The sequence below is a fragment of the Coptis chinensis genome, chromosome 4, assembly GCF_015680905.1.
Source record: "Coptis chinensis isolate HL-2020 chromosome 4, ASM1568090v1, whole genome shotgun sequence".
Lineage (NCBI taxonomy): Eukaryota > Viridiplantae > Streptophyta > Magnoliopsida > Ranunculales > Ranunculaceae > Coptis > Coptis chinensis.
Window position 1 is genome coordinate 77,512,686 of NC_141459.1, and position 12,059 is coordinate 77,524,744.

General features: G+C 38.1%; 1 pseudogene; it reads left to right on the forward strand.

Annotated features, from left to right (window-relative positions):
• Positions 1-1,636: 1,636 nt before the first annotated feature.
• LOC147504902 (small nucleolar RNA R71) lies at positions 1,637-1,730 on the forward strand (annotated as a pseudogene).
• The last annotated feature ends 10,329 nt before the right edge of the window (positions 1,731-12,059 follow it).

Genomic DNA, 12,059 nt, shown 5'->3' on the forward strand with positions numbered 1-12,059 from the left:
TTGACACGTCCGCTAATTGCAACGTTATTTTTGTAGGTTGCATTTCACGTAGACCCTATTTGTTTATACAAATAATATGGGAGTAAGTTAACACTTTCGCCCCGGGTTTAATAACTTAGCGGTCGTCGTGTGGGAATCTCCTAGGGTGCATTTTACAGTAGGACGACCAGGGTCCTTGTACTTAAAAATTCCATTATTTTCGGATAAAGTTGGGAATTGTTCAGTTAGAAAGGCGTCTTTAGGTATGTTGGTCTTACGCCTAATAGTGCAAAACTCTTTAAGAAACTTAGCGTGATTAGGTAGCTTTTTAATAGCTTCGAGAAAAGGAAGGTTTATCGTTAGATTCTTGAAAACGTTCCTAATCTTCTCAAAGTTTGTATCCCTGGTTAGCATGGCTAACTTCTGAGGAAATGGTGGTTTTGCTCTATATTTAGCGTATGGCTCGACTTGATTTGTTACCTTGGCTTTCTACGTTTCTTAGGTTGTGGTTTAACCGGGTACCTCTACTATGGTAGGCTCTTCGGTTTCTATTTCGGTTATCTAGTTAGATATCCGGTGTAGGAATCTTGATGGGGTAACTATAGGCATAGTTACTTTGTTATCAACCACTCTTCCGAGCGGAGAGTGGTGATGGCATTCAGTCACCTACTATTGTCGTTTCGTACTAGTATTACCGTTTACCTCAAAGGTGTGTTTGTTGTTTTAGGGTTTGGTATAGCTTGTCACGGAAACCACGCCTTTTGGTTGGGCTTTCTCTTAGGCTAATTGTTGTATGCCCTGATTTATGGATTGTAAGATCTGTTGATTTGATTGAGTCATTGATTGGAAAAGTTGTTGGGTAACTTGTATAAAGGCGTCGATACGGTCCGGTTGTGTAGGTGTAGTAGTCACAGGTGGTGCGAGTGGAACTATCTCCGTTGATTATTTATGGGTGGGTTTTGATAGTTACTATTGTTAACCGACGATACCTCTATTGGTATTATAACTATTATAATTACTCTGACCTTGTGCTACACCTTGTCGTGGTTGCGCTTGGTTGTTATAATTATTATAATTTTCTTGACCTTGTCCCTGTCCTTGCCTAGTTGGAGCTTGATTATAGTTGTTTGCTTGCCTAGCATTTTGGTTATTAAACCCTGGAGGTGTAACTTGTTGATTGTTTCGCCAACTAAAGTTGGGATGTTGTCTCCATGGGGCATTAGGAATAGGATAGTTATTAATGGAGCAAACATTATCTTGCTCTAATTGTTGTTGTTCATAGGCGAGAGGACAATAGGAGTCAGGGTGCTCAGGACTCAAACAGAAATTACATGGGTTGGAGTTGACATTCATTACGGGAATAGGATTGTGTTGAATAGAAATAGCCTCTACCTTTTTAGTTTGAGATTCGATTAAATTTTTAAGTTCGGATCGGGTTTCATCTCAAACATACCGGCTGACTTAAGCATTGAAGAAGAACTAGCGAGCCGGGGGATATCATCACTCCCCAATTGTTATTGTTTAGTTTGTTCTTCTAAAATTTGTAAGCCTCAGAGGCTCCTTTACTTAGGAAACTACCCCATTCATTATGTCAAGGACTTCTTTATGGTGATGTTGAAGTCCTTTGAAAAAGGCACGAACTAACGTGTCTTTTGCTAGATTATGGTGTGGACACTCTATAAGCAAATCGGTGAAACGATTCCAAGCCTCAGAAAACGATTCATGAGGATTTTGTCGGAAAAAATGAATCTTGGAAAGCATCTCATCCGTCTTTAGGGGTGGGTAAAAATGTTCCATAAATAGCTGAACAAGTTTAGCCCACGAGTCCACAAAGTTCGGCGCTTGGGTAGTTAACCAAGATGCTGCCTTATCGGCTAAGGTGAAGGGAAATACCCTCAGTTTAATTTGTTCCGCACCAACCGTAGGATGATGGAATGTTGTAAGAACTTGTTCAATCCCACACGTGTGTTGGTAAGGTTTTCATGGCCTAAACCATGGAAAGCGGGTAACAAATTAAATATGTTTGGGGGATTCAAAATCCCCTACTGGATCTGCTAGAGCGATGCAAGATTTAGGACTATCGCCAAAGCTTTGTAAAAGTCGGAGAGAGGAGTCTCTCTTTCTTCACCATTATGTCGGTATGGTTGGTGGGATAGTAGTTAGAGGTGTAGTGATTGGTATACTCGATATGTTTGTTTGTTGACGGTTAATTACGTTCAGTGTTTTTCTCCGACCAGACCTTAATCTCATGCAAGTATAAGTCTAAACACGAAAACAATCCAAACAATCTTGATATATTAGTATAAGCCTCTAACTGGAGATGCGAGGTATGGAAGAAAGGAATACCTGATAGCGTCCTTGCTTCGCTTATGAATAACGTCTTGTTTACGCGTGTTCAGTGTAAATAATAAGTTAGAACACTGAAAAACTTAAAAATCAAAGTTTGAAACAAACCTGTTGAAATCCGGGATTTTTGGCTTAGGGCCCAGGTGCTCTCGGATAGGGCGCGGTCGCTCTCGTGGTCTAGTAAAATAGGGCGGGTCACGCTCGGTCTGAGGGCGGGTCGCGCTTGTGTTCCAGACTATAGGGCGCAGGTGCGCTCCTTACAGGCGCGGTCGCGCTCAGTGTAAATTTGTCGGAACTTTTTCAACGCTGAAACGGATAACCACAGTATGAATCAAACAAGGGTGGGTGGGTTTAATGGGACTTTAGAAATTACTAATTCTACTATGAAAACAATGCTAAAGTGCAACTAAGATGGCAGTGGCGCCATTTGATAAAGATAAAATTGAATAGTCTACCTACGAAATGAACAATGAAACTCAAAACGTAAGTAAACTAAAACTAATCTTAAGTGTCTAATTTATCAAAGATTTCTCTACTCTCAATCCCTTGAGATATAGTGGAGTAAGAGGTTCGTTCCACTCCTAGTGCTCTAACATAGAATGTTTTCTAGTCTAATTGATCAATCTTAAAGTCAATGAGAGCTTTACGAAGGTGTTAAACTACGATGCAATGTGAAAAACAATATGTTGAATTTAACTACGAATGCTATGGCAATATGATTGTTTTGAATCTAGATAAAAGATTAGAGGGGAATTGAATCTACCTCGAATCCAACTTCATAGCCTAGCATAGATTCTTGTATCTCGATTCTTACGTTCTTACGGCAAGAAATTCGAGTTCTAATCCCTAGTGTTCATGGCATTTCTACCGAGTACTAACTAGCATATGAGGTCGTCCACCCATTCTCATGGCGAATCACGACCTTCTAGATTGGAATAGACTCTACAATGCTTCTACACTATACCACTAAGTTTTCATCAAGGCTTCATCAACCCCTCTAATGGAGGTTTTAGCCTTGAATCATTCCGCAATCATTCCCATATGAATCTAAACTAAACATATTATCAAGATTCGAAATTTACTAATCTAATTAAACAATGATTAAATTCTAATTAACAACTAATAAATGGTAACCAACAATAATTAAAACTAGATCTAATAGATTGAAATAACACAATTCGAAATTGATAAAATAACTATTTTATTTATCTAATCAATCAAGAACAATGATTCAAAGACTTAATCTAAAACAAGAATTGAAAATGGAACTAAACTTAATTTTATTAATTAAACTAGATCTAGAATTATCTATATTGTTTTAGGTCTAACTAGCTACCATTAACAAAGAGCTAAGCTTTGGTTTTTATATGTCCAGATCCAAAAATCGTGCATGGGCTTGGAGCCATGTTTTGGGCCAGAGAATCAGGCCCAAAACCCAATATTTTCAGTCCAAAAAGGCCTCTTCAGCTGCAGTTGGCTTCAACAGACTTTTTGTCCACTTCTGCTCCTCTGATTGGGTTAAGACTTAGACCATTGGAAATCTCTTTCCACGCCGGTCGTTTTGACATAAGGTAGGCCCAATTCCGAGGTCTGAGTCCAAAGATATGGCTTTTGGAAGTTCTAATTCACCGAACTTGTGTCTTTGTTTCATTAGCGTCGACTTTTCAGCTTTTGACCGGGCTTTAGAAAGGCTTTGTCTTCTTGAATCATGGCCTTAAATCACGGAACTCCTTAGTAACCGACCTTAGCTCCTTTATCTCGCTAAAGTGGCACATTTCTGCACATAATGGACTTTGAAACCTAAAATGTATAAAAACACGTAATCAGTGTTAACTCTTAATTATTACTCACATAATTGGTCTAAAGGTATGACTGTTATTGGGTTAAAACTACAGTTTTGGGCTCTTATCAAGTATCTTATGAAAAAAACTCATTGCATTTATCCATATATTTCATCCAATCACATTTGGTTCTATGCCTGAAGTCCCATTCCATTATCATAAGCTGACATAGAGTAGTTCTGGCTTCCTTTTCCCATAAACATAAAAGACCATCCGTGGGATTACTTTGTTGGGCCTTCTGTATGCTTTAAAGTTCTTTCCTTGTTGCTTCTGTCTACTTAGTTAAGTCAGAGCAATAAAATTTGGCCCATCCTTTTAGTTTGCTCTACAGTAGCTTCAACTTCTGGGTAAGAATGTACATGGGATTGCCATACACTAATACATTCCAGTAGGTCAGAAACATAGCCAAGAATTCTGGATGAAGAATCCAGAAATTACAGAACCTGAATAGGAGACTAGCAGTAACTTTATGCATAATGGATACAACTATTGGGGAATGATCAGAGGTTCCTGGAAGAAGGAGTTCAGCATAAGAGTAAGAGAATGTAGCACTCCAGTAAATGTTGACCAATAGCTTTCAGATCATATAGTTCAGCTTGAACAAGATAGTCAGAAAAAGGGGCAGTCTCCCTAGGGTGTACAGCCTCCCCCCCCCCCCCCCAATCCTTTCAAAGGAATACATAACATTATTGAAGTCCCCTGCCACACACCACTCACCTTGTATCCTTGTGTGAATATTGCAGATATCACTCCATAATCTCAATCTATCTGCGCTCGAGTTACTAGCATAAACTACTGTAAAGAAAAACGATTTCATTATAGGCAGTAAATCCACTTTACAGTGAATAAGCTGGTCAGTTTCCATAATTTTCGCCAACGAAATTATTCCAGGATCCCATGATATCCAAACTCTCCTACTAGAACTGTTGTCGTAGTTGTTCACAAAAGACCATGCTGGACAATAGAGGTTGCTGATGTATTGGAACTTCTCTATCTTCACCTTAGTTTCCAACATTCCAAAAAGACATAATTTATTCTCAAACCAAAATTTATTCATGTACTATCCTCAAGAGTTGATGCTTCATATAGTATTTGTTCCCCATGATATTGAGGTTCTACTTTAGTTGCTGGGATTTCAGAGTTCACTACCACTTCCCTTCTATGTGTGTAGTCTTCTTCATCAAAATGTAGTAACTCATATCTTCCACCAATCACAACTAGAGTGTCAGCCTCCTCATTTGCAGCCCCCACTATGTTATTAGCATCCTCACTGCATGTATCTAACAGCTCCTAGCAACTGATCCTCAGTAGAATGCTCTCCAAAGAAGCTTTCTACTCATCCAGGAGTGACTAAGCTTATATTACTGATAGCGTAGATGTCACTGTGACTCTGTTGGGCTTGAAGCCTATTGCCTTCCATGTTACAGAAACTTGCCTCTATAACTTCAGCGATCCTAGGCTCCACCTCTCGGTTAGCAATAACAACTGCTAGTGGCCCTATACCATCCCTTTGATTCCCTTGTTCAGTTTCATCTCCATTTCCTTTTTGGCTGTTTACTCTTGTACCATGAAGTGACCTCTCTTCTCTGTTTGCTCTTGGACAATTTGTTTTCCCATGATGCCTTCGTACCCACACCCTACTGACCCCTTCAGCTTCATTGGACTGTCCATTATCCCTTCGTGTCCTCACCCTAGTGGCCCTGATACCACATTGTTGTATAGTGTGCCCAAAGCGGTTACACTTTTCACAAGATTGAGGTTTCCATGGGTATTCAAGTGGTATATCAATTTCTCGATCCCCCACCTTGATTTTTATGACTTCTTTATACTCATGGTTAACTGGGAATTCAATACAAAATCTAGCGAAAGACAACCTTTTCCTCTTCGCAGTAGCATCATCCATAAATTTTGGTATTCCACCTACCAAGCTAGCTAGGTAGGATAAGCCATCAAGTGTCCACATCTCTTTTGGAACCTCCATCGGCTTAACCCATATTGGTATTGTATTCTCCTTGTTCCTATAGTTGTTGACATCTATTGTCCAAGGCTTTATTACGAACACTCTACCCGCAGTAAAAACTGGCCCTTCATCTAAGATCTTTTGTCTATCCTCTACACAGGTAAAGTTCATGTATAACAAATCCTTATCTGTTGTGATATCAAATTCTCCCTTAAGTTTCCATTTCTTTCCCAAGACTTCCTTCACTATCAGAAACGATAGCCGTTTGTCCAAAGAGTATCCCACCAAGTATTCATCCCATTGCTTAATCCCCTGTTCCACAAGATACTCTGGAACTTGGGCCACTCCATCTATGATAATAGGAGAGAATGTAGAGAAGGCTACAGTAGCTTCCTAATCTCCATTTCGAGCAAATAGTGAACTCCACCTAGATCCAGCTCCATTATTTTGGCCAGTAGCTTGTTGTTGATCAGAATTTGTTGCCTGAGAAGGAGGGCTACTTGTAGAAACCATAGGTAACTTTGCTTACCTTTTCAGAACTCACACTGTTAATCAATGGAGGATTTTACCCGTAAAGGCAAGAAAAATGAGGATTGAGAAGATAGGAGTTCTTCTCAATACTAAAATATAACTAAAAGCGGCAAAAAAAGGAGCATAGGATCACTAATGCAACTTAAGTAAAATCACACCCTTTCTCCCATCCTCTGGTCCCCATGGTTATTTCTTTAGATTTTTCAAAAATTGGTTACTACCTCTTTAGTTTAGTATAGTTTAGAATATAATATTTTAAGATTAAGTAATTAGGGTTTATTCTTGTAGCCTCCATTAAATCCATCTTCTTCAATAAAGCTTTAGTTCAATTTCAATTCTTATCTTTACTTTATTATGCTTTCTTTTCTCTCATTAGTATAGAAAATCCAATGACACAAGGCTACTCCCCCATTAGTTTATTCTCTCTCTCTCTCTCTCTCTCTCTCTCTCTCTCTCTCTCTCTCTCTCTCTCTCTCTCTCTTTATTTTTCTTTATTTTAGGTTTAGTTAAATAATTAGGGTTTTATAATTGTAGCCTCCATTAGAACCTTTCAATATAAGCTTTAGTTTATTCAATTCAATTACTTCTTCTTTACATTATGTCCTCCTTTCATTGTTTTAGTTTAATTAATCCAATGACTGAAGGCTAGAACCTCCATTAGAGGGGGTTTATGAAGCCATGTGAGGATGATTGATAGTTAATGTAGTAGTCGTTAGTTTAAGCGTTTCAAGTTCTTCGTTGTGAGTTTCTAGAGATAGAACTCATAATGGTGAACTAGAGTTTAGAGCCACCATCATAAAGATTTGTGTGGGAGCTAAACTCTCATACTAGTTAAGCCATGATCAGATATGACTTGATATTCACTAGGGATCAAGAAAAGCGATTCGATGACTAAATTAATAGTCAATCGAATCGCATGGTGGATTACCCCTCTCTATTACCTTTCTCATATCATTAATTCACTGTTTTAGCATCTTAAATTTACTATTTTTATCATATTACTCTGAACATTAGTTAATAGTAGTCTCTATTACCTTTCTCATATCATTAATTCACTGTTTTAGCATCTTAAATTTACTGTTTTTATCATATTACTCTGAACATTAGTTAATAGTAGTTTATTCTAGATTCGTTTACAAGTACGTGCAAACAAGAGTGGATCGAAAACGATTACTCTCCTCTTTATCACATGATATTGAGAGTATAATATATTAATTGATAGCATGATTTTAGCATGTTTAAAACACTATTTTTACATCTAATTTAATTCTCTTATAAAATGGTGTCGCTTGCCATCTTGCTTGTTTACTTATTGCATGTTTAGATTTAAACTACGAAAAATTGTTTTCACTACTCTCTAATGTTTTTACTGCTCATATTTTTTTTGAAATATTTTTGCTACTGTTTAAGTGCATACGAGTTGATAATCCAACTCCTTGCACCCCCGTGACTTGACCCTAAAAAACTCAACCTTCACTACTTATTTGAGAGCGTGCTCGCGCCCTCATTTTGCTTGTTTGCAGCGCGCCCCGTGCCCAATTTAGCTTATTTTCGAGCGCGCCTGCGCCCTAGTTTAAATAGAATAAATTAATTTCTTTACAGTAACTGCAATATTACGTCATGAGTATAGTACAGTACTCGTATGCCAACTAACTACTCATATTTCATAATTAATTTTTCATACGATACGGTGTCTAGAAAACTTAAAGAATTGGGGTTATCTAAATAAGAAACGTGCACACATGGACAACCTCCCTCAATTCTTAAGTGGCATGGTCATGTAGGAACCGTTATGGTCGCAGTTTACAAACCGTGAAAACCAAGCACAGCGGAATAAAGGTTCTCACGATTTTGTTTAGAAATTCATACCTTTTAGATCAGCTGTGATAACTCTGAGAATCCGAATCAGCAACCTCTTGATCTTCTATTGTATTCCTATCCTTAGAATGGATGTTGTGTGGGCAACGATCTACCACCCTTTCTTTCTCTCTTTTCCTCTCTTTTTCCAATCAAGTGAATAGTGAAATCAGCCAAGCAGAAAAGGTTTCTTTATATAGGCTACAACAGGGACCATGAGGAGAAATTTGGGTTAGGCCTCCTGACGGGCTTGGGCTTCCCATGTTCGCCCAGAACACACGGCCCAAGTCCGTCAACAAATGGCTTATTCCACTAAAGGCCATTGTTGCACTACCGCCCCAATCCCAAATTACGTGTTACGTTTATGGGCTCCATATTATATGCTCGTTGATCTCCCCATGTTTAAGATATTGAATGCCCGTTGATTAAGTCAAGTTACTGACAACTACATTAATCAACTTCTTATGTCCTTGAGTAGTACCACTCAACCTCATTGTCATGTCGGATTAAATCCACTTGTAGGGTTTACATGACAATCCTTATGAGCTCCTCAAGGGGACATCATCAACCCGACTTCCAGCGGGTCATGGATTCCTTCTATAATCAACGGCACACCTTACATACAATGTCATTACCTAATCCATCGAGTTTGTTGATTCACAAATGAATCTCACTCATTGATGATTTAAAGCAATGTACAATACACGTAAGTGCCCGTTATTATATCCGAATTAAGAGAACAAGCATCCATAATAACAGAGGTGTTTGTTCTCTTATATAGTCAGTATAAAGAGAAACAACCTCACTTGGTCCTATTCAATACACATAAAGTGTACTAGCGTAATCCTGTAGTCAAGATAGACTAATACCAGATTATACTACATCTGTACCAATGGTTTGTCTAAATCCATCTAGGTTGTAAACGTTTACTTATAATTTATAAGGTACTGATGATATGATCTTCTGTGTGTCACCACACACCATATTATCTACAACATAAAGTATTAGACGCATGCATATAACTAATAACATATATAATATGCATAACATTTGCCCATATGATTCTCATTCAAAATATAAAGAATTAGAGTTAATACAAAAGTAATGCTTTTAGTATATAACCTTATCAGGTCATTGGTTTGATACAAAAAAAAATTAAAAAAAAAATAATAAATTAATATTACTTAAATTAATAAGCCCACCCACTACCAAAGCCCGTTTCACATGTTTGACATCTAGGCCCAACATGAAGCCCATAGTAATTAGCTTGAACCTTACTCTTAAACACTAGCTAGCACTAATTAGGTTAAACTTTTTACAGGACTTCACAATTTACCTCGTGTACCCAGACCAGTACTCGTAAAATTGTTCAAGTAACATTGGACATACTTCAAGGCTGTTGAAGGCGCTATTTATACGCGTAGCAAGGACGCTCCAGGTAACACCTCTTTACATCCTCACATCTACTGTAAGAGGATTCTATTTCTAGTAATAATCAGGCTAATTTTCGCATGGTCATTAGGAATTGCCTATTAGACTTAAAACTTGCATGAGATTAAGATCTAGTACGCATAACCTACCTTATTAGTTTAGCATACATGCAAAAATAATCGCCTATCTAGAAATTCACACATCACCACACACATACTACCTACACCCACCCCAACTACATTTGTAGTGATGGGTGAAGAAATAGCAGAGAGACTCCTCTCTAATTTTTATAAGGCTTTAAATGATGGACCTGAGTCCTGCATCATTCTTGTAGACACTACAAGAGATTTTAGAATCCCCCCTAATATTTTTAATCTGCTACCAGTTTTCCATGGTTTCGACCATGAGAAGCCTTATCAACACTTATGTAGGATACAACAAGTTCTTACTACATTTCATCATCCTAACGTAAGACCTGAACAAATAAAGCTCAGGGTGTTTCCTTTCACCGTAGCTAACAAAGCGGCTGCTTGGCTAACAGCACAAAAGCCAAACTCTGTCGACACATGGGAAAAACTAGTTGAATTATTTATGGAACAATTCTAACTACCACAGAAAACTGACAAAATGCTTCAAAATATTCACTTCTTTCGCCAAAAGCCTCATGAATCTTTTTCTGGGGCTTGGATTCGTTTGACTGATCTTATAGTAGAGTGTCCCCATCATAATCTTGGTAAAGACACACTAGTTTGTGCCTGTTTTAGAGGCCTATCCGAACACCATAAGGAGACTTTAGACATCATAAATGGAGGTAATTTCTTAAGTAAATGAGCCATAGATGCATATAACTTCTTAGATAATCAATCCAAGAAAAGTAACAACTGGGGAGGTAACGATTACTCCCGCTCCACCCATTCTTCGTCAATAGCTAAGGCAGCCAGTATATTTGAGGTAAAACAAGATCCTGAACTTAGAACTTTAATTGAAACCCTCACTCAAAAGGTCGACGCCCTCTCTGTGCAAAAACAAGTAGCGAAACCCACTCCAGTCATGAATATCAACTCTCCTCGTTGTAATTTTAGTTTTAGTCCTGAGCATTCTAACTTCTATTGTCCTCTTGTCCATGAACAACCACCACTACAACCAGACAATGTCTGCGCTTTTAATAACAACCTTAACACACAATGGAGGAAAAACACTATTTATAACCAACTATAACAACCTACCATACACCTCCAGGTTTTAATAATCAAAATGTTAGGCCATTACAGACTTCCACCAATTTAACCAACATCTAGGACAATGAGATATAGGTCACCAGCACCGAAGTTTAGTGCCAATGACCCAGAACTATCAACAAAAAGACATGAACACTCAACAAGCCTTAGTTCCAGTCACTCCACCAGTTAAACCATCTACAGAGGAAGTAGTAGTAACTTTGCTGCAACATCAAAATCAAATTATGCAATAAAACTCCAACTTGATGAAGGAACAAAATGAACAAAACTCCAGATTTATGGAAGATCAGCATGATCAAAACTCTAACATGCTACAGCAAATGATGCAAATGATGCAGTCTTTGTGCCAAAAGGTTATTGACATGTCTCCTACCCAAAATAATAACCAAACATGTGTGTTTCCAAGTCAAGCAGTGCCTAATCCTAAGTATACAAACACTGCCTTCAAAGAAAACAGTATTCAATGTAATGGTAACATAACCCTAGGGGAATTACGGCATCATAAGCCAAGTTCAAGAACTTCAAGTAATCCTATATGATGTTATTGATGAAGGAATGAGTATATATGAGTGAGTCATTCCAAGTGGTTGTTGTGGTGGAGAAGTTACCACCATCTTGGAAGGATTTTAATAACTATCTCTAGCATAAATGCAAAGAGATGAACCTTGGAGAACTTATTGTTCATCTAAGGATAGAGGAAGATAACCAATTATCTGAGAAGAAAGGCAAAGATCCCATGGTGGTGAAAACCAATGTTGTGGAAGGCACAAGTGCTAAAGAAAAGCGGAAGCACCAACACTTATCAAAGTGAAAGGAGTGTGTCTAACAAGTTCAAAGTCAAGTGCTTCAACTGTGGCAAAGTTGGACATAAGGCAA